We start from the raw sequence: 559 nt of genomic DNA, 5'->3' as shown, positions 1-559 counted from the left end.
CCATGCCATGTCTCCCTGCGCTGTCAGTGGGAAGGAGGGAGAGGCTGGGGGGGGGAAGGTGTTCTAAGGGCTTACTTTATTTCTCATTATCCTCCTCTGGTTTAAGTTGAGCCTGTTTCATCCTTGAAGTGTTTTCTCCCAGTCCTTATCTCACCCACAAAGCCTTCAATTTTTTTCCTTTTCCCTCCTCTGCCCAGCTGTGGCAAGGGAGGGTGAGTGAGGGACTCCTGTGGATGCCTGGCATTGGGCCAGTGCCAAACCATGAAACTAGGATCATACTGGTGGAGACTGGAACCTTACTGGGGCAAGTGGCTGTGACTGGGAATGATTATGAGCAAGCTGAGGGCAACTGGGCTATACTGGGAGTGTCTGTAACCGCACTGAGGGTGACTGGGAACACACTGAGAGCAACTGGGAGTGACTGGATCTACACTGGGGGCAACTGGGATTGACTGGGACCATGCTGGGGGAGACTGGGATCCTACTGGACACATACAGGTATCATACATGGAATGACTGGCTCTGTTCTAGGGGCAGCTGAGAGCCACTGGGATCAGAC

This window comes from Corvus brachyrhynchos, unplaced genomic scaffold (genome assembly GCF_000691975.1).
Source record: "Corvus brachyrhynchos isolate BGI_N302 unplaced genomic scaffold, ASM69197v1 scaffold183, whole genome shotgun sequence".
In the NCBI taxonomy this organism is placed as follows: Eukaryota; Metazoa; Chordata; class Aves; order Passeriformes; family Corvidae; genus Corvus; species Corvus brachyrhynchos.
Note: the sequence above shows the minus strand (reverse complement) of the source record.